Genomic DNA, 23,815 nt, shown 5'->3' with positions numbered 1-23,815 from the left:
TATAGTATTGGTTTACTGTTTATTTCTATCATTGTTCGTGATTTCACTGTAAACATCTACTCTCTTTGTTTAATAATTTTGTCTATTCATTGCTCCTTGTCATTTTAGTATTAATATTAATTCATGATTATTTTGTTGTATGCATATTAATTTAGTGTATACCCTGATTATTTGTTGTCTTTATCTAGTTGGTAGTTTTTCTAATCAATCATAGACTTCCCACTTGATTGAGTAGTTTAAGTACCTTCCTATTCTATTTAAGTCTTGTCTAGTTAATCTGTTTAATGTCTTTTGGAAATAATTGTAGACTAGGGTCATTTCTTCAGTAGAGGATATGGTGGTACATGGGTTAAGAGTTATCTTAAGCTAATAGTAGGGCTATTAACGAGAAAGTCTATAGTGTTTGTAAAGATAATGAAGAAAAGGACGATAAACATAATTTGTGGACTGGATAACAGATGGGAAGGTACCAAGGCATGATATCAAGAAATAGAAATGGAGGAGGTATTTTAGTTGATGGAGATCTTCAAGATCCAAGGTAGAGGTTAGGAGATCAATAATAGGATTCTGATGATTAAGATAGTGTTTGATGGTTTTATTTTAAACCATTATGAATACTTACGCATCTGTCGCACCACGTTTTTCTGAAAAACAAATTTCGGTGCACGATCTATCAACTCTTTTGGAATTCTTTTAAATAAATAGTCGTAGACTAACAAATTATGGTTTGTTACAACACCTATCTAACCTAACTAATATAACTAAAGGGTCAACAAACCAGAGATCAACTAATAGTTCATACTTCCTCGAGGAAAAGGTGTTAAATATCTCTCGACGTCCAAAGTTGTGTGCCCTAACTGTATCTCATGCAATTTATGTGGGGGTTACAAGTATCAATTAAGGTCACTTCATTTATTTACTATTTGGTCAATCATGTGAACTATATGACTAGATAAACAACAAGCAAATATTAAAAATGAGACAATTAAAGAAGATAACTGAGAAGACAAAGTTCTACAAAAGTACATAGGCAAGAAACAATTTTAATGTATTTACTACCCAAAATAATAATAATTAGAAAAAAAAATAAAATGAAAAACAGAAATGGAGAGTTCAAAACCTTAACTAACACTCTTCTATGGATCAATGCACGACTTATTATTTGTTAAAGTAAAAATCAATGTTTTATCTTTTTATGCTCGAGTCAACTTTCATCATCTTTGTTAAAGGCCCTAACTACCCCTACCTTACCTTCCACACCCATAGCGTTCTAGAAGGTGTGTGACGTCTCTGCTTAATGTTCAAGAGACACTGGATTATTAATAGCGAGGTTTTAGACTCAAAGCAAATACAGGTTGTTAATTAGGCCCGCCAAACATCAGGTGAAACAGTTTAGAGGAGCAGTTAACACACATATCTCTCATTGACCTCTACATTAGGTTATTTAGCATGCTTGCAAACAAAATAATAGTTAAAGGTCTCATGTGAAGTGTGTATCATACAATCAGTTAAGCAGGCGGCACAACGGTATATTAATTAATAAAATAGAAAAAAATTATGACTATATATATGACTATATATATATATATATATATATATATATATATATATATATATATATATATATATATATATAAACACCCTAGGTCCGCCTCCGTGGTACCACCACAAACAAACCATTTCCTTTTAATTAATTTATTTCCAAAAATTTTCTTTCCCTTTCATGAAAACATTCGACTTTTATGAAAAATTATGACTTTTATTACTAATTTATAACTTTTATAAAAAGTTATGGCTTTTATAAAAGGTTCTAGCATTTATTAAAGGTTGTGATCGTTCAAAAAAGTTTTGACTTTTCCAAAGAGATGTGACATTTACAGTATATATATATATATATATATATATATATATATATATATATATATATATATATATATATATATATATATATATATATATATATATATATATAGACACACACACACATACACAATTAACATTTGTTCACACTATCCTTTGTTGTCTATAAATAGAGGGGTTTCCTCTCATCTTCTTCATCCGAAAAGTTAAATATTTGATTCGGAAAACCTTCTTCTACATCTACATAATAAATATATGTGTAGTTTACTCATGTTCAGTTGCTCACCGAAAAGGAGACGCTCTGCATTGTGTGGGCACGACTTTTCGTTTTTGTTTCATTTTATTATTACAGATTCTGGAATATTCTTTTTACAATTTATCATATTAATATTGTTTTTGACTAAATGTTTTAAACATTGTTTGTTATGTTTCTGTATATTAACTGTTATAAATATTTGTTAGTACAGACTATATGTAAATCCATCTATGCCGATTCACAAATAACTTTTTACATAATACATTTCTTTGCAACACTCTCCGTAGAAATCTTTTCTTCTCCAACAGATCAAGCCTAAAAATATATTTGTTATTTTTTTTGTCTTAATAGTGTTAATATTAATAGGAGTAAAAAAAGAAGAACCCTAGACCCACCTACGTGCACAATCACAAAAAAAGATTCCCCTTGAGATTTATCTATGAAAAGTTGTGACTTTATGAAAAGTTAGACATAATAAGTGATCAAGTTTTCTTGAAACTAATAAATATCCAAAATACAATAAAAATATTTTTTATCCGTAATGAATATTCACAGTAACGAAGAGTGCTAGAGCCTTTACTTACATTTATTAATTATCATTAGATTCAATGTTGTTATGGAATATTTCCAGGGACATCGATTGTTGTAGCTTAATATCATTTTGCCGTAGTGATTACTTTTTCTTTTGATAATTTTTGTTTTGTTTATTTTTTATAAAGAAGTAATAACTCTTTCTTTTGTCTTATTTCAATTAAATTTGTGAGGTGTAAACTTGGATAGAGATTGTCAAATTATCTTTCAAAAAAATATGTTAAGCAACATGTGTTTTTCTTCTTGATTGTTAGGATGGTAAGGTTGTCTTTATTATTATTTTTTAGATATTTGTGAGTTCAAGCACTCAGAAATTTATGATTTGAGATTTTAATATGTTATGTGTAAAAATCTTTTGTTTAGAATATAGTTATGAATGATGTCTCCTACTGCTTGGTTGATAATTGCATTTATTCTTTGAAACTGCATAATATAACCATAATAATAACTATGGTTCATTTCCAAATAAGTTGGGCTTGTGATCTGAAACCTAAGCAATAATATTGACTATTCTGAGACGATGAGGAAAACCATTTATGATACTAATAATTTTAGGGTCATGAGAAAGGAGTCGAAGATCCTCCATTTGAAATAGTTAATTACGTTCTTGTATGGATGTAATGTTCCACTTTACTTGAGATTTGTCCAAGGCTCTTTGGTCTATTCTTTAACGTCTGATGTTGTTCTTTATAGGTTCTTGAAATTTAGTAAATTTCATCACTTGTGACAAACTATTTCCATGGAGACTTCTTAAACTTCTTTCTTATACTTAAAAAATATATGTACAGCTCATATTTTTTTCTTATAGAAAAATCAAAAATAGATAATACACAACACTTTTAAGGTTTTGGATTGCCTTAAAATAAAATGATTTTGACAATGTAGTGTATATATCGAAAATTCGAATATTAGCTAATTAATTATAATTATAAATATGATACACAATGATGAGTATTCTCTCACACCGAAGTACTTTTTTTGAACTTTTTTCCCATTATCCCTTACTTTTCTTTCATTCTTTTCAAAACCTGTAATGTTTTGTTTGTGCGTAACTTCAATTCCAAATCACTATCATAACTATATTGCGTATCAAATTTGGATTTTGGAAGATTATATTTTAATTTTATAACACATAGTAACTACGTATTAATTATTATTATATCATATGATAATGAACCTTTGATTTTGATAAACCACATTAGTTATATATTAATATGTTGAAAGAAATTGACAATGTTATACTAATGAAGATTTCAAAGAAGAAAATTGAGAAAAAATTTATTTGAATCTCTAACTAAAGACACTATCTACACATGGTAAAATAAAATTATAAAAACTAGGAGAAAATAGAGTTATGATTTATAATTGTGGCTTTTATTTTTATATAAAAAATTCTAAACTAGAATTGATTAACCTTTGATGAAAAGTTGTGACTTTTATGAAAATTTGTGACTTTTATGATAAGTTCTGACATTAATGAAGAGTTGTCACTTTTAAAAAAAGTTGTAACATTTATGAATTTTTTTTTTGCCTATACAAAAAGTTGTGACTTTTCCATAGACTTGTGAGATTTGCAGTAAGTCACAATTAAGATTTATTCGCACTACCCTTTGTGTAACGACCCGCAAGTACCCCCTAGAAGTTAGGGAGCACCCTTGGATCTTCACAAAGCGTACTTGACCCCTTGGGGTCTGTACAAGCCCTTTAACTATCATTCATTGCATAAGACATGAAATGTATTGCGGTAATAAAAATTTTTTATGACATTTAATATAAAAAAAAAAGGAATTCTTTCATAAATACCAAGAAAAGTCTCATTTTCACAAGTCAAACTTAAAGACACGACATAATATCTTAGGAAAAGGCCCTTTACATTAAAAGAAATAGATAATAAGTCTTAAATAAACTAGGAAACATAGACTATGTCCTCAAATATATAAGGACATACTTAGTATTGAGAGAGTCTTTTCCAAGCTTGCCTTCTAACTTCATTCTCGCTTCCAAACCTATACTTATAGAGTATGAAAAGTATTGGGTTAGTAGAAACAATATACTAAATATGACATATGCAAAACCATGCAAAAATGGATATTTTATTATAAATAAAATCTCATGCCAAATAAGTAAAACCTTTATGAATATAGAAGTAAAACAACATAAGAATCATCATTTAACACTTAGAGAAGGATTTTCATAATTTTAGCAAAAAAGACCATTTTACAGTGAACTACCCAAAAGTTACATTGAAATCATTTTAGCATTAAAGTGAACCCTTTTTTAAACCCAAAACAGTGAACTCACAAAGTCAAGCCAAGAGCAAGTGAATTCATTTCCATAGGAGTTTCCCTAAAAAATAGGTTATCCTAAGACTCACCAAGGTAAGAAAATTGGGGACCACCCATACAATCCCTTCATGCACACCTAAATGATCCTCAAGACCATCTATTAAAGTCTTACTCACCTCGGGATAACAAGCCGACTCTTCAATAATAAGATATTGGAAGAACACTCAAAACACTTCACATAAAATAACAAGACTTCCCTTCCAAAAAGCCTACTTAGTGTAATGAATTGATGACGTCCCATTCTACCACCTACCTTAACTAGTACACTCTTTGAGAAAACATAGTTCATTCAATTCATATAAGACACCCCAAGACTCCCCTTTCGAAATGACTACCTAGTGAAATGGATCGATAGCATCTCATTCCACAACCTACCATAAGTAGTACACTGTTTTAGAAGACTTCGTAATTTAATTTATTTTGTGGGGGTTAGCTTAACCTATATAGACAATGAGAGCTAGACATGGAATCCCGATACTTCCCTTATCAGAGGAGGGTCCCTCCACTTGCCTAGAGTTAGGTGTTTCTTTTAGCTTTTACATAGTTAAGGGATAAGGACATCCCGCTACTAAGTAACTTATTCTCTACTAACGAGTAGTACTCATCTCAAGAGGTAACTTGAAATACAACTTCTCAACTTAGAAAGTGTAACCACCCCTCATCATATCCTCTCGATGCTAAGCATAAATCCCACGAATTCTCTACATTATATACTATAGGTTAAGGATAACTAGTGAACACCACATCTCAACTCACGAAGGGCAATTATCCTTTTAACCTATCTTAGAAAGATCTTTGGAGGTAGTGGGATTGCTACTAAACACTTCATCTCAACTCACGAAGAGTGTTCATCCCAAAAACTCCCCTTCTGATTCTCATTCCTTAACTTCATTCATTCATTCATTCAAAGTGTGAGTGTGTGTACATGTGAGCACACCTTGGACATTGGCATCATTTCATTCACATTCAATCTATACATGCTCAGACATTCATTCATCACATCACACACTTTAACATACTTTACATATTCATATAAATCATTTAGACATAATCCTTAGCATACTTTTCATAACAAGCATCATAAAACGCATTAACAAGAATAACTTCATTTCCATATTTCTTCCATAATATGCCCTCATGGACTCATTCACAATACACAATTAACTACACATTCATATAATTTAAGCGAACACCGCCACCAAAGGTGGACCATACAACTCAAGAGCATTTCATAGAAGAAGCTAAAACACATAACCAACTTACCCTTTATCCAAACTTCCATTACCTATAACACTTAACATTTCAACACAAGGACACCAAAGATCAAAGATTACAAAACCATGTTCATTCAACCCATTCCTTAAGCAAAAAATTGATTGAAATATTTAATATGTTTTAATTGAAGTTTTAGCATTAAAATCACCAAATAACATTAGAAACATGATATTTGAATCCTTTGAAACATTTTCATGGAAGACCCATACTTAGTCAAAGATAGAAGAAGTTAGAGTTGGAAAACCTCTTTTGAAATTCCTTAGAAGTGGATCCTTGAATAGAAGAGAGTTAAAGGATGACTACCATACCTCAAATAGAAGGAAACCCAATGATTTTAATGAAAAAACACGTCCACCACCAGCCCTCTAAGCCCTTCTTGAGTCCAAACTTCTATTTGGTTTTAGAGAGTGTCTTTCTAGAGAGAAGGTTTTGGATTTGAGGAAATGAAGTTTAAAATTTGGTCTAAGTGTTCGAAACTCCTTAATATACCCAAAGGACCCTAAAAGTATCATAAAATGTTCCTAAAAGACTTGGGGTGAATTTACCAAATACCCCAAGCCAAGGCAGTTTTTTGCACCAACGTCTCCCCACAAATGGACTGTCTCCCAATCAACGCCCTATTGGTGGAGGTCTATCAATTGGGACAGAGAATCCTTCACATGGTGGCTTGATATCCTTGCATGGCCAGTCGACGGACCGTTTCTTGACCAAAAGACCCTCCATTGTGGCCGTCGTTGGGCACTGTTTGGTAGCCTCTTAACACATAAATGGAGTCCTCTAGGGTAGCTCTTTGGTCCTAGATGGGGTCATACCTGGATGTTAAACCCCTAAACATAGACTTCTATGTCTTAGGAAAATTCTACACCAATTTCAAACAAAACGAACACGTAAAATTCACTAAAACACATCAAGACAAACAAGTACTTTCTAAAGCATATCTTCCAAACGTCATGGACGTTCTTGGACATATGACCTCCAAGCATTACCAAAGTTCACACACTGCCTAATAATATCAATGTAACTCATTTTTTTTTTAAAAAAAACTAACTCACGAAATATTTACGAAGCTCTAGTTCACCTTAATTCATTTTAGGGTGTTACACTTTGTTGTCTATAAATAGAGGGGTTTCCTCTCCTCTCAAAATAATGAAAAATTCTCTACTTCTTCTTGTGCCCAATTAAATATTGGATTCAAAACTTCTTCTTCTTCCTATTCTTTTTCATCTTCTGCATAATTAAATATTTGTGTACTTTCCTCCTGTTGAATAGCTCACTGACAAGGAGAAACTCCACACTCAATACGCTTGATTTTTCCTTATTATTTTAATTTATTATTACAGATCATGGTATATTTTTAAAGCCATTAATTTATGCTTATGATATGAATTGTTATTTTTGACTATATATTTTAAACTTTGTTGTTTAAATTTCTATAAATTATTGATATAAGTATTTTTTAGTACATACGACATATAAATCTAACTATGCAGATACACAAATAACATCTTACAAAATATATTTATATACGACAGTCTTCAAAGAAGTCTTTTCCTCTCCGGAGATCAAGCCTAATAATTCATATGAATTTTTGTTATTGTCATTATAATTTTAATATTAATATGAGTAAAAGAGTAGAAAGTCAAATGATAAGAATTAAAACTAGGAATTAATTATAATTATATGATAGAAAATGATGACTATTCTCTCACACAAATGTACTTCTTTTTTTTTCAAATTTTTCCCCTTTATCACTTACTTCTGTTTTATTCTTTCCAAGGATCCTCAATATTTTGTTTGTGCAAAACTCCAGTTCCAGAACAGTATCATAACTATTTTACACATGAAATTTGGATTTTAGAAGATTGCATGTCAATTTGAAAACATGTAATGGCTAAATATTACTCATTGGTATATCCTATGATTATGGGACCTTTGCTCTCTCTCTCTCTCTCTCGCTCTCTCTCTCTCTGTCTCTGTGCGGGCGGGCGTGCAAGAGGGCGAGCGGGTGTGTGTGTGTGAGATAGTGCTATTATTCAATCATTTAAATGAGGAGAAACTAATATTATGATATGTATTTTTTCTTATTCTTTTAATATTAAAAATTGTAAACTAAAATTGAATAACTATCTATTGTCTTAAAAAAAGATTTATCTAAAAATACTATAACATTAAAATACAAAAAAAGTTGTATTCTAATAAATTTTGAACAACAATAATCTAACCGCGCGAAGTGCTTACCCATTTACTAGTAATAATATATTCATTAACAATATCAATAGTTGAAATCCTCCATCCACCTTTTGTATAGGTAAAATAAATTAATAAAACTCTCAATTTAAGAACGCATATCAAAACAAATTTAAAATGAGAATACAAAAAGTAATGGAAACATCACAAATATTAATAAATAATTCTAAACAATACCTAGAAAAATAATATTAACATAACAAAATGAAAAGATAACAAACATTTGATACCCATATCAGAATATAATCATATCTTGACCTGAACTGTATTTGAGATAATTAAAAATAAACAGAAACTTAGGAATAAGAAAACAAAAAAGAAACAATTTCTTTGAAGCATATTAGAAAGAAACAATTTCATCGTAGTAGAATGACATAATTTGAAGTTTCCACTCATTAAAAAATGAAAGCATACTAATATTTTATTTAAAAATGAATATATCCTTAAGAATGATGCGAAAGGAACGACATTTTTTGGTCAACATGAGTTACATGAAATGTTTTCTATATTTTTTTCTTAGATGTCATATTATTAACAATAAATGAAGAAATTCTCTCATGAAACTGTGTGAACTGTTTTACATAGTGAAAACTTGCTATACAAATCTTAAATAGTTTATAATAAAGCTTATTATAAAAAAATAACTAATAGTAAGTATTCATAATTAGTAAATATAGTGGGCTCACCATCTGATTTACAGTATAATTCTTTTCTATTACATTTTAAAAGTTGTTTTTAAACAAAAATATAATTCAATTAAAATACCATCTTGAGAGTGTAAAATATCGACATCGCGTCAATTGCATGCATTGTATTCTGATTACTTTTATGAAGTGCACTAATAAAAAGGGAATGAATTATTTCAAATGGAGTTGATCAAAGTGTTTACATCTCTAGATTCAATTTTTAAATTGCGATATATGAGAATAACACTATAAACATTAGGACAACCCAAAGAAAGACTCACATTATTCACAAAAAGATCACTTTTCGAACCTTCTTGAATTTTTTTTTAAAAAAATAAATGATTGTAATTTTTTTATATATATTTTGAAATTATTTAGGCTAAAACGCATCATATCGTTACAATTTTATGCTGAATTTTAAAAGACCAATCACAAAAAACATTCATGTCCTTAGAAGATAAATATTTATAAGAAAAAATTTCACTAGGAAAGAGACATTTACTGCTAATCACATTTTTAGTACTCTTAGTAGCAAAAGAAGAAATAAATTCACCTTTATCACAAGAATATAAGGAAATACTTTGTACCACATTTATCCATACTTCATATAAAAATTATTTAAAAAATTTTAAGATTACAATCAATGACAATTTTAGCTCCATAACCATAAGCAACAAGTATGTGGTGACACTCTATTTGCATAATAATACAAAGCAACCTCACAAAGAGATTGTTTAAATTTAATACTCAACTCTCTGACAAGTTATTTGAAATAACTAAATGGTTGGGATAAGTTTTTCTTAACTTTATAAGTACATAATGAACAGTCTTTATCTTTATTTTATAAAATAAAGATTTCTTTCTACTTGAAAAAGTAGTCTCATCTTTATTTGCTTCATTGATTCATGAATTTCTTCCTTTCTAGGTTGTCCTTTTTATGACCCTCTTCTCTTCAATAATATGTACAAAACAAATAATCATGATTTTCTTTGACTCCTTTAAGGCAAGAAACCAAGGGATGCATGGAGGATTCCATCCGCAAAATGGTCCAGACAGAAGAAAGTAAGATCTGAATGGAAATCACATCCACAATTTGAGAATAGTCTGAAAGTTTCTGCATTGAAATACTTTACTGGTATGGTAATAATGGACTAACTATCCAATGATTCCATTCGTTGGACACTACATAAATTTCATTGATGATTTACCAGGAAAGAAAGGTAATACATGTTTCATAACTACATCTTTGAACTTCATGTCTTCTCTCCTAATAAATTCTGTAGGTAATTTAGATTTCTGATTCCATTCCCACTTATAAGAAACAACCTTAAAGTCTTCCTTTGGAACCTTCAATCCAAGAAAAAGAGGTATTGTTATCAGATGAACGATATATATATATATATATATATATATATATATATATATATATCAAGTAATTAATTAAAGCTCAAACACATAGTCGTTCCCAGGAAACATTTATTTCTACTCCTCCCTATTTAGGGCGGGCACTTTAAACATGTTCACATTCAAAGGCACATTTAAATAGTGTATTCATCAACATCTAAAAAAAAAGGAATACACTATTTAGATGAGCCTTTGTAAATGAACATGTTGAAAATACCCAACCTAAATAGAGAGGAGTAGAAATAAATGTTTCATGAGACTGATACCAACTAGTATGAGTTTGACTTGTAATTTCTAATTGATAGGTATATATCTCTTTCATTTAATGACAATACCTATTTTTACATGGATCGGAGGTTCAAAATGATGATTTTACTGCTGTTGTTTATATTCAGGAATGGAATGAGGAATCTAAACTACATGCAAACTACACTAGGAGAAAAGACATGTAGATCAAAGATGTGGCACTGAAACACATATTGACTTTCCTTCCTGGTAAATGATTGATGAAGTTGAAGTTTCACGCAGTATCCAATGAATGGATCATTGGATAGTTAGTCTGTTAGTAGCATAACAACAAAGTATTTCATTGTAGAAACATTCAGGCTACTTCTATAAAATTGTGCATGTGGATTTCCAATCAGATCCTAAATTCAGTCTACTTTCACTCATAGGGTTTTCAATTTGGTTACATTTTGGAGATAACCCTTCTATATGCTTCAAAGTGTTAGAGCATCATTCATTGATACTAGGAAAGCTTCTCCAAAATTTTGAATAAGAGAGTAGGGTTGTGTAATGACCCATTTAGTTGTTTTAAATATTAGAGATTTTTATTTCATAATATACTCTTTCAATATAATTTAAATAGATATTTTTGATCATTCATAACTACAATTATAGAAATAATGTGATAGTTTTAATAACTTATTTAGTTGGTGGTTAAAGAATATAACATTAAAATTAGAAGGATTTAATATTTATTAACCCATAATTTATCCCCATATAATTTATACCCATATATATAATTAATAAAGAAAATTAATTAATTAGTTAAAGAAATAATGGTTGTTATTATTTTAATATTAAAGACAGTCGGCATGCCCTCTTCTTCTTGTTCTTAGCGCCGCCCACCAGTTCGATAACAAGACTATAGGTAAAATCCAATCTAATTCAAAATTTATGTTATAAGTATTTATTGTTGGTTGCCATTAATTTCTTTATTATTGTGTTAAAGGGTTTTATTAATTGGATTATAGGAAGTATATAAAGAAATTGGGAGAAATATTTAATGTTAGTGTTTCTGAGATTGGGGGATAAGGTCTTGGTTATTAATTAATTTTTGATTAACTTTTGACTTCCTAATGATTATTAAAGAAACTAAATGGTGCAACATAAATTTTTTAAAAAAAGTGAGGATTTAAACTATTTTATTAACAAGTGACATTAGAATTGAAAGTGGATAGGTACTTGGTTGGAAAAAGATTGATTGGAAACTTATCTTGACAATGTGAATGTTAACAAGTTACTGGATAATGGTGGGTAAGTATTGACCAATATATATATATTAATGAATAAATTAGTAGTATGTATTAAAGGATTAAGATACTAATTTATTATTGGTGGTGTCAATTGTTAAATAGGGGAGGAAAAGATTAACAGTTAAATTAGAATACATAAATAAATAGAATAAGGTTAGAAGTGTGTTAATATGAATTATGTATCACCAAAGACCAATTGGATTAGAGGGAATATAATATGGTTATGATTAATGTTTTAGTGGGGGTAGAAATTGGATTGATGGCTCTGAAGTTATTATAACGTTATGGTGTTGGGTATTTGGAAGATGGGAAACGTATAAAGAAGGTGTGGTAGCAAATTGAAGTAAGCTATCGTAAGTTAACATGTAGGTACAATCTGTGTGTTGGATTGGTTTAGTTATCCATCATTTGCTATATGTGTATGGCATGTGTGATGAGTTGAAGCTTGATAGTGAGATATTATATAATAAATTATGTTTTGATATATTGAGATAAGTAATCAATATTAAATGTATTTAATTATTTGAATTCCATTAAAGATATGCTAATAAGAGGAATTAAGACTTACCCATAGGTCTGAACTTTAGGAAATTAATGATAGAATTAAGTGAGTTTTGAGTCTGGACTAGACATAAAATAATATACTTGTAAACTAATAAATTATGCATATATGGTTGATAGATTGGAAAAGTCGGAGGCATTGAGGAAATGAAAAGTATTGGAGAAGTATCTTTCTTGACTTCAGTTCTTTGGTGGAGGTAGGTAATGATTTATTTCTATGTAATAGATAAACTCAGAATAGCGATCAATATGTATTGAGTGATATTATAAAGTCTCCTATGTACTTGATTGTGTGGTTGTATGTTTTGATTGTGTGGTTTCTGGTTGGCCAAAAATTATGAGACTGTTGAATTTCTAATATTGAACCCTCTCTATTAAAATGACGCCTTGAATAAATAAGGCTTGATGAAATAAAATAATGAGATAATTGGATCGGAGTGTCACGTTCCGACAAGGTATTATTGGATCGGAGTGTCACATTCTGACAAGGTATTTTGGGATCGGAGTGTTACATTCCGACACGATATATGGGATCGGAGTGTCATGTTCCGACACAGTAACATTAAAGGAAAGGAATCTTGATGTAACTAAATATACTTATTCTCAAAGAACCTGTTTTTCAAATGAGTATGGTGTGGAGGAATGTGTTCTCGCAGGTGTTCTTGATGTTGTGATTGATGGTGTACCTATTATGATGTTGTTGTCAATGGTTCATGTGTTTGTTGCTTTCCACCTATTCAGTATTGTAGTTGATTTTATATTATTACTCAATGTATATTGATTTCTATTTTGAGTTGATCGAAGATACCTACTTAGTACGTGTTCCTTGTAATAACCCCTAACTATATTTTCTTCTGTGTTCTTTTGTGGAGTGTAGCAAGTGTACCATCGACTTCGACTCGCCCTCACCTCTAGCCAGTCTCCAGCACATAAGAGTTCAGGGTGAGCTATTAATTCTAGCTCGTACTGGATTCTCTCATTCACGTCTTAATGTCTTTCGATTCCGGACATGGACCATCTTTTTGCTTATTTTTGTTTTCTTAAACACTCTTAGACTTGGTAATTTGAAAATAGGTATCCCTGACGTGATGATTATAAGATTTTTGGATGATATAAACTATAGAAACTTATTTAAATTTGTTGCTTAGTATCATGTGGAGCTTTCACATTATTTATATTATTTATAGTTGAACTATTTGTATATGTTGGGGTTTAGATGTGTTGGTTCGTCCATCAAAGGAGGTAAGTGTGGGTGCCACTCACGAATCATTTTTGATCGTGACAGGTTGTCTCTCAGAAGTATCAAAACTGAAAACCCTATGAGTTCAAGACAGACCACTGGATTCACATATATACTGCCCATTACTAGGAATTCATTTTTTTGATTGATTATGACCTTCTACCCACCCAAATTTGTCCTCACGAAATGTATGATTTTCTCCTTCTTTCTCTATTTTGGACTCTTTTATTTTACCGTGTTCTCAATTTTATATTACAAGGTAACTCCAATAATTGAAGCAAAGATAGATCCACTAATTTAATATAACACAATTTATCTACACCTAAGGTTCAACAAAAAGTGCAACCAGTCTTATATCCCTCGACAATAACTTCGAATTTAGTCAAATTTTCTATAGGTTTATGCTTTCTTTTCTTGTAAAAGCACAACTATAATTATTATAGAATACTACACAATAATCTCTAAGAAGTGGAATAGTGTAATACATAATTAACACCAAAAAATTATTACTAAAAACAATAAACTGCACAAGTCACTCTCTCACTCGTATCACTCAAATTAGATTTGCACTGGAGTACACACTCAAAGTCAAAGGCTTTAGACTCGGACTACAATGATTTAATCACCAAAGGGTATCCCTTTGTCAATTCATAGTTCTACCATCTTAAATAAGGTCAATGTAAGCTTACGAATATTGGTACATAATAGAATTAATGTCACAAACAAAGGAAAAAAATAGTATCGAACATTGAATAAAATAAACGCATAGCACGACTTAAACAAAAAAACATGAAACAAAATACAACGAAATGAAATATAAACATAAAAACTACATAACGCTAGCATGAAATAATATTAATTATAACCTAATTATAGAACACAAGAGAAAAACATGAACTAGAAGAGAAAGTGTAAAACCTAGACAATAAAGTAGTCATAACAAAAATTTGGTTATTTCTGAAATTTCTGGAATTTAAGCATTGTTCTTCAAGATTCTCACATTTTTTCCGCAATTTATTAGACAAAATCCAATTTGAAGTCCCCTATAAAATCCATAAATGTCCTCAAAATTTCAACGATAAGAAGACGAATTTAATACATCTGCTTCATAATTTTCATGAATTTGGCTGTTTCTAAAAATCATCATTTTCTTCCTCGAATCAGGTCTGAATCTGTTCACTCAAAAAAAGTTTAAAGCTACACCAAATGAACCAAAATTTCATATTTGAAATCCTTCAGACATTATAGATATTTTTAAATTATTAAAGAAGAAAGAAAATAATTCCTTTTTCGAAGTAATTGAAGAGTAACTTCCTAATATGAACAACTTATTACATTATTTAATTCAACCAATACATATATAATGTTACCAAATTATTTTCAAGAAATATCCAATAGAGAGAAAAAGATACAACAAATAAAACTCACCTACTAGAGAAGTCACCAAAAAATATTATATACCACAATAGTACTAATCCTATTATATACTACTATGGTTGACTAAATTAAGAAAATACGTAACTACACATAATAACATGGACATCATACATTGGTACTATGATTTAAAAATCCTAAAACATAATGATAATCTTTTCCTATATTGTGTAACTAAAACATCACAATGTTTTGTATTGGTTCTTTGATGTTTATAATCTCTTTAAAAACTATATGCTCTTCATGCAAAATAGAAATTCATCCATGTAATGAATACTTCTCGGACTTGTAATACCACACCCATATACTCTTTCAATCTACCTTTACTTCTCCTGATATCTAAGATAATCAAACCATTAAAATATCCTAACTTAGACATTTGTGCATATTCTAACTAGGGCATTTGTGCATCTTCTTTTAACATGTACATATTATCTCCACCTTACTTCACTCATCTTGTCGACTATGGATGCCACTCTTTCATTATCCTAATTATCAAAATATCCTCATTGATAATTTTATCACTCTTTGTATACCCACATATCCATCTCAACATCCTCATTACTACAACGTCCTAGCTCACTACTACAACATACTTATTAACATTGGAGTTCTTGACTGGATAACACTCCACTATATACAAATAAGACAATTTAACAATGACTCTATAAATATAACTTTTAAATTTTGTTGATACATTTCTATAAACAAGGGGCTACATATCTCTAAGCAGGGACCATATATTACCAATGAAATTTTCCAAACTAGTTGAGTTCACATATTTGATCTTCGAAAGTTCTTGATCACATGGATTACATGTTAGGTTGTGGAGCCTGATTAATATATATAACTATTTATTCTCCATTTATTCTCTGTAACCAAAAATACTCTGATTTATTAATATAAATATACCCCACCGCCGTGGAAGTTTATCACGGGGTGTTACCACGAAATATTGGATTTTCTCTTTCTCTCTCTAGATCTCTCATCTCTTTCTCTTAAAAGTTCTTGTGTTTTTCATTCATCAAGTGTGTGTGCATGAATTCGATCCTAACAACTGGTATCAGAGCAAAGGAGATTCAACACGATCACTGAAGATGGATAGTTCAAAGCTTGGAATCGAGAAGTTTGATGGATCCAATTTCAGTTTCTCGAAGATGCAGATCAAAGATTATTTGTACTAGAAAAATCTTCATGAACCGTTTGCCGGGGTGAAGCCGAAAACCATGAAGGACGAGAAGTGGAACCTTAAGGATCGCCAGTCTCTAGGGTTGATCCGGTTGTTTTTGTCAAGAAACGTAGAGTTCAACATTGTGAAGGAGAAGACTATATCCGGTCTGTTGAAGGCACTGTCAAACATGTATGAAAAACCATCAGCAATGAACAAGGTATATTCTATGCGTAGATTTTTCAATTTACAAATGTCTGAGAATGGATCCATTTCTGATCATATAAACGAGTTCAATATGATTGTGAGTCAATTCAATTCTGTGAATATTAATTTGGAAGATGAAATTAAGGCGTTAATTTTGATTTCATTCTGCCCGAGTCTTGAGATACTGTTGTTGCTGCGATTAGCAGTTCCCGTGGATCTGAGAAACTAGAGTTTGATGAAATCCGTGATGTTGTTCTTAGCGAAAGTATTCGCAAACGAGAAGTGGGAGTTTCATCGAGTAGTGCTCTCAGCATTGACCGAAGGGGGAGAAGTAAGACGAAAGGCCAAATCAACATGGTCGATCAAAATCAAAGAATCAAGGAAAATCCCTAAACAGATCAAACGCGACTTCTTGGAACTGTGGAGAAAAAGGGCACTTTCAGAAGAACTGTACAAAACCAAAGAAGAAACAAAATCAGAAATTTGGAGATGACAATCATTTTATAAATTCAGCAGAGGCCATTGGGGATGCTCTAATCCTTAGTGTAAACAACCCGGTTGAATCATGGATTTTGGATTCTGGTACATCTTTCCATTCGTCTCCAAGCAAGGAGTTGTTCCAAAATTTCAAATTTGGAAATTTTGAAAAGGTGTATCTTGTTGACAATAAAGCCTTGGAGATTGAAGGAAAGGGGGATGTTTGCATAAAGACCACCTCAGGAAACCATTGGACATTGGAGGATGTCATATATATTCCTGGGCTCAAGAAATATATAATCTCTGTTGGTCAGTTGGATAGAACGGGATATGCAACAGAGTTTGGGAAAGGTTCGTGGAAGATTGTGAAAGGTGCTATGGTAGTAGCTTGTGGCACCAAATCTTGAACCTTGTACACCACTGCATGGTGTATTAATATGGCCGCTGTTGTTGAAGATGCTTCCGGTTCATGTCTGTGGCACAAAAGAGTTGGACACATGAGTGCTAAAGAAATGAAGATGCTGGTTGCAAAAGGAGCATTAGAGGGTCTGAAGTCTGTTGATATGGGTCTTTGCGAGAGCTGTGCTATGGGCAAACAGAAAAGAGTAATCTTCACAAAGACTCTTAGAGAGCCAAAGAAAGTGCAGTCTGAAATGGTCCATACAAATGTTTGGGGACCATCTCCAGTATCATCACTTGGAGGATCCAGATTCTATAATACCTTCATTGATGATTTCAGCAGGAAGGTATGAGTTTACTTCTTGAAGCATAAGTCAGATGTGTTTGCAACTTTCAAGAAGTGGAAAGCTGAAGTTGAGAATCAAACCGGTTTGAAAGTCAAATGCCTAAGGTCTTACAATGGAGGAGAGGATGACAAATCAGAGTTCAAGGCATCTTGTGCAGCTGAGGGAATCAAATTGATGAGAACAGTTCCTTGTAAGGCAAGGCAGAATGGAATTGCTGAGTGGATGAACAGAACATTGAATGAGCGTGCAAGGAGTATGAGGATACACTATGGGCTGCCCAAAACATTTTGGGCGGTGTTGTGAGCACACCTGCATACTTGATCAACAGGGGACCATCGGTTTTTTTAGGGTTCAAGATTCTAGAGGAGGTGTGGACAAGAAAAGAACTCAAGTACTCACACTTAAGGACTTCTAGTTGCACTGCTTATGTTCATGTTGATCTAGAAAAGAGAGACAAGCTTGATGCCAAGGCTGTGAAGTGTTACTTCATAGGCTATGGTTCTGATTTGTTTGGTTACAGGTTTTGGGATGACAAGAACAGAAAGATCCTGAGACATTGTGATGTGATATTTGATGAGTCTGTCCTGTACAAGGACAGAGAGCAGAAGTTTCTAGAGATTACCAAGCAAGTGAGAGTTGAGGTTGAGTTGGAGAAGAGTAACCCCCAGATATGTCAAAGCAGATACTGAACCAACTACTACTAAAGAATCTGAAGTGGAGAAAGTTACACCTGAGCAGGTGTGAAGGAGATCATTTAGAACCATCAGGGAACCAGATAGATATTCACCTTCATTACACTATCTATTGCTGACTGATGAGGGGAAACCAGAGTCTTTTGATGAGGCCCTATAGGTGGAGGATTCGATCAAGTGGGAGCAAGCCATGGGTGATGAGATGAGGTAACTTGAGAAGAACGGCACATGGGTGTTGACTGAGTTACTTGCAAGAAAGAGAGCTTTGCTGAACAAGTGGGTGTTCATAATCAAGGCAGAACCAGATGGCAAAAGAAGTTTCAAGGCTCGTTTAGTGGTTAAAGGATATTCACAAAGGAAAGGTATTGATTATGCTGAAATATTTTCTCCTGTTGTGAAGTTAACCTCTATTCAAATTTTGTTGAGTATTGTTGCATCGGAGAATTTGCATCTAGAGCAAATGGATGTAAAAACAGTGTTTTTACATGGTTATCTAGACAAAGAGATCTATACGCAGAAACCGGAAGGATTTGTGGTTCAAGGCAAGGAACATATGATGTGCAAGCTCACCAGGAGCTTGTATAAACTAAAGCAAGCACCAAGGCAGTGGTACAAGAAATTTGACTCCTTCATGACCAAGAGTGGATTCTTCAAAGCTGAAAAGGATCCTTGTTGTAACTTTAAGAAATACACTAATTCATATGTCTTTCTACTCTTGTATGTGGATGATATATTGATTGCGGGATATAGTATAAGGGAGATTAACAATCTGAAGACAAGGTTGTCTGCAACATTTGAGATGAAAGATTTGGGCCCAGCGAAGCAGATTTTGGGGATGATTCTCCGGATAGATCTGTTGGCACATTAAATCTATATCAGGAGTTGTTCATTAAGAAGGTGATGAGCAGATTTAGGGTTAATGCTCCTAAACACATGACTACTCTATCGGAAAATCACTTTACATTGTCAAAGGAGCAGTCACCCAAGACTGCCAAGGAGCGTGATCACATGTCACTTCTTCCATATGCTTTAGAAGTTGGTAGTTTGATGTATGTTATGGTCTACACTACACCTGATATAGCACATACAGTGAGAGTTATTAGCAGGTACATGCCGAACCCTAGGAAAGAGCATTGGGAAGCTATGAAGTGGCTTCTACGATATCTGAGAGGTACATCCAGTACTTCACTTTGTTTTGGCAAAGGCAAGGTGACTCTACCAGGTTTTGTGAATGCTGATCTCAGTGGGGATGTTGACTCGAGCAAGTGTACATCCGTATACATTTACACAATAGGTGGAAATGCAGTGAGTCGAATGTCCAGGCTTCAAAAGTGTGTTTCTCTCTCATCTACTGAAGCTGAGTATGTGGCAAAAGCTGAAGCTGGGAAAGACATGATATGGCTGACAAAATATCTTGAGGAATTGGGCAAGAAGCAGAGCGAGAAGATTCTCTACTCAGATAGCCAGAGTGCCATACAATTGGTAAAAAATCCAGTCTATCAGTCGAAGACAAAGCACATCAGAAGGCGATACCATTTCACTCACATGGCAGTGGAGGATGGTTATATGTGCTTGGAGAAGATAGAGGGTGCAAAGAGCCCGACAGACATGTTGACGATATATGTTGATGTTGGGAAACTGGGGTTATGCAAAACCTCGGTTGGTCTTCTGTAGTTGTTGCTACAAGTGTTGAGGTGTGGTAAAGATGTTGATGATGAAGAGATTTCTTTTTTGAAAATGTATTTTTTGGATGACTGAATTAGTCTCCAAGTGGAAGAATTGTTAGGTTGTGCAGCCTGATTAATATATATAATTGTTTACGCGGTATAACCTTTTAGGCTTTACTATTTATTCTCCATTTATTAACTTTAACCAAAAATACTCTGATTTATTAATATAAATATACCCCACCGCCGTAGAAGTTTACTCACGGGGTGTTACCACGAAATATTAGGTTTTCTCTTTATCTCTCTATATCTCTCATCTCTTTTTCTTGAAAGTCCTTGTGTTCTTCATTCATCAAGTGTGTGTGCGTGAATTCAATCCTAACACTACAGAGAGAATAAAATCGAGGCACACATTTACTTCGAAGATTTGTTTACTTGCTCAATTTTCAAGCTTTTAACTATGTATAGTAAGGACTCTTTTTGATAACTTTATATCTACATGTTTTTGTGATGGATCAATTGGGAAAACTTAATTTACTTCACAAACTTATTTATTAAAATTGGAAAAAATGAATAAACAAATGCCCATGACGGTATACTACGACAAGCCAGAATCCCTTTTATATTTATAATGCAAAAACTAAAATATATCAGGGAGGATTTAATTAGACAGTAAACCTTAATTTTAAAAAGGTTCTGATTATCATTCAATAATTAATTGCATTTAGTGGAAAATTAGAATGAAACATGCAGAAATAAATAAATGAGAATATTTAACAGAGGCAGATCAATTTTAAGATAGATAAAAATTAAAAAAATATTAAGAGCACCAATTGATTAACATGCTACAACTATATTATCAATATTATGAATGAAACTCCAATAGACATGATTTATTAGTAAAAATATGTGATTATTAAGACTGGTTATAAACATTCTACAATTTACTGAAGACTTGATTGATCAACATGTTCATTTTATTCTTTAAATCCTACATACATGGTTTTCTAGGCAAAGAATAAGATAACTATTATTCAACTTACACACACAATTTTCTAGGTGAAGAATAAGAAAAAAATTATCCAACCTATATTCAAGACTTGATTTATTGGCATAGCACAATTCTATTATCAATCTTATTAATGAAAATCCTATAGCATGATTTCTAAGTGAAAATATATCATTAATAACACTAGTTATTCACATGCTACAATTATTTCAAGACTTGATTGATCAACATGTTGAATCTTATTCATTAGATCCTACGGACATGATTTTCTAGGTGAAAAGTAAGATAAAAATTATTTAACCTATATGCATGGTTTCTACGCTAAATAACATAGAAAATTGATTGTTCCTATATGAATGATTTCGATCACATGAAACAGATAATTAAACACTCAATAAAGTTTGGAAAAATAAAATCTTATATGCATTTTATCTAACCTTGTTACATATATAAGAGTCATTAGGTCAATTATTATAATACATTTACCCAATTTTATTGCTAAGTGATACAAACAGATTTTTATAATAATCAAATGTAACAAATAACATAAAACAAAACAATTAGCACGTACATCTCGTTTCCCCTAGACTATCCCTGAAATATTTTATTTAGATACTAGAGAGTGTTTTTGCTTATTGCTAGAATGTGTGAGTGTTGAGTCGTGGAAATAAAGAGAATAAGGAGTGGTTTAATAATAAGCACGGGGCACAACCACAAGGAAAAAAAATGAATTAAGCCTCTGATACTTTTTTTTCCTTATTAAGAAGCAAGCTAAATGAGTTGACACTTTTTTAATTAGAAGAAATTTACTTAGTTTAGAGCATGTAAGAGTCTTTAAATTTATATAAGGCAGGAGGAAGCCATTTAGTATCAATATTATATAAAATTCATGTAAGTAAGAATTTTTGTTCAATTAATTAAGGCAAGGATGTAATAATTAATGGTAGCAAAGATAACATACGATTATTTAAGGGATCAAATACTTATTGACCAAGTAAAGGTCAGTACATACAATTTTACGATTAATTCTTAGAAAATAAAGTGATAAATAGGAAGATAGATATCAAAGATTTCAAATATAGAACGAAAAAGGAAGGATTTGGATATTTTTTCCTCTTTAACAAAGGAGCATAAAATTAGAAAAATTCTTCATTTTGCCTTAATCAAATACAACCTTTACATAAATAGTATGTAAGTATCAGCTCATATATAAATAAGAAAACTGGTGTCAATTAACAAAAAAGGAAAAATAATTAATTGAATTTTACATTTAACAAGAACCACAAAATATATTCATAGCTCAATTTGTAACAAGATTTTGACCTCTATTCTATTACCATAAGATCAAAAAGCATACAAAGGCAATGAAATTTTTGCAGTAAGATGAATCAATTGAGGGAATACTTCTCAAACTAAATAATTAGGAAAAGAATTGGGAAAATCGGTCAAATATCAATTAACTTAGCCAAACCGAGAATTAGAAAATCCAATGATGCTAAAATCAAAGATATGCTAACAGACGATAACGTAGAGATATCTTTACATTCTTGATAAATTTAAAGAAATTAAAAAATCAAACAGAAAGCATGCTTAAGATCATAAAAATAACCCATATTTTTAATTCTAATAACTTTATAGAAACTAGTAATTTTTCATATAAATTGAACATGCATAAATTTTTTTCATAGAAATCATGAGAAGATCGAGAACAAAAAATTAAGCACATTTGGAGATTAATAATAATTTAAGGAAAAGGGACAAACCTGATGGATCTGTTAAAGTTCCTTCTTTTGACCAGCTTGAAACTTTAAAAAACTCTGTCGGAGCTCGCTGCTGCTGACAAATGGGCTGGACACAGCTGCTACCTTAGCTGGCTTTTCCGGAATAAGGAAGAGGAGATGAGAGAGAGAGAGAGAGAGAGGGGAAGGACGATGGTTGAGGCCGGCGGCTACTGGCCTAGGGGGTGTGACCTCCCGTAAGTGGCAAAGAGAAGGAAGGAGAGAGTTGCGACTCTTCTCTTGCTACAGAGGAATAATGAGAATAAAATTAGGGTATGCTTATTTTAGGTTAAAATAAGAAAGAATGGTTATCTTGATCGTTGGATCTATAAATAAATAGCTAGGATAGGATATTAGAACTGACATAAGTGATGAACGGTCAAGATTAATCTATTTGATTACTAGTTTTATTTGGAATGGATATTATTGAAATAATGTTTGCTAGAGCTGAAATGGAAATGTGGCTACAATTGAAAAGAAAATTCATAGGATTGATCACAAATTAAATAAATTAAAACTGAATAATCTAAGATTTAGAAGAATATGGAAGTGCTATTCCATTAATAAAATACCACATATAGGCTGGTCAAAATTTGGTATCAACAACTACACCTTGGTATCTTGAGATTAAGGG

General features: G+C 31.7%; 2 long non-coding RNA genes across 2 annotated transcripts; one reads left to right on the top strand and one right to left on the bottom strand.

The window, feature by feature from the left end:
* Positions 1-4,483: 4,483 nt before the first annotated feature.
* On the bottom strand, positions 4,484-23,488 carry LOC138339530 (uncharacterized). Its single transcript, XR_011212342.1, has 2 exons — positions 23,167-23,488; positions 4,484-4,713 (listed from the first exon to the last, which is right to left on the bottom strand). It is a non-coding gene; the product is annotated as an uncharacterized lncRNA (long non-coding RNA).
* On the top strand, positions 9,984-11,549 carry LOC138339531 (uncharacterized). The gene is made up of 2 exons (XR_011212343.1): positions 9,984-10,480; positions 11,060-11,549. It is a non-coding gene; the product is annotated as an uncharacterized lncRNA (long non-coding RNA).
* Positions 23,489-23,815: the final 327 nt, after the last annotated feature.

This window comes from Solanum lycopersicum, chromosome 11 (genome assembly GCF_036512215.1).
Source record: "Solanum lycopersicum chromosome 11, SLM_r2.1".
Lineage (NCBI taxonomy): Eukaryota > Viridiplantae > Streptophyta > Magnoliopsida > Solanales > Solanaceae > Solanum > Solanum lycopersicum.
This window is presented reverse-complemented; position numbering and strand designations above follow the sequence as displayed.